Source organism: Myotis brandtii, unplaced genomic scaffold (genome assembly GCF_000412655.1).
Source record: "Myotis brandtii unplaced genomic scaffold, ASM41265v1 scaffold1656, whole genome shotgun sequence".
Taxonomy (NCBI): Eukaryota; Metazoa; Chordata; class Mammalia; order Chiroptera; family Vespertilionidae; genus Myotis; species Myotis brandtii.
Window position 1 is genome coordinate 139,432 of NW_005356070.1, and position 278 is coordinate 139,709.

Genomic DNA, 278 nt, shown 5'->3' on the forward strand with positions numbered 1-278 from the left:
GGAAAGGGATAGAGAGTTAGAAACATCCATCAGCTGCCTCCTGCACACGCCATACTAGGTATGTGCCCGCAATCAAGGTACATGCCCTTGACAAGAATCGAACCTATGCCCCTTGAATCCACCCACCGAGCCTCAATCCACTGAGCAAAATGGGCTAGGGCAGAGGTAGGCAAACTGCGGCTCGCGAGCCACATGCGGCTCTTTGGCCCCTTGAGTGTGGCTCTTCCACAAAATACTGGCTTCTGTGCATGGGCCATGAAGTTTCAATTGCACTGTAC

At 52.9% G+C, this 278-nt stretch overlaps 1 pseudogene; it reads right to left on the reverse strand.

Moving 5' to 3' along the window:
- Positions 1-278, reverse strand: part of LOC106725484 — a 14,354-nt pseudogene that overhangs the window by 9,815 nt on the left and 4,261 nt on the right.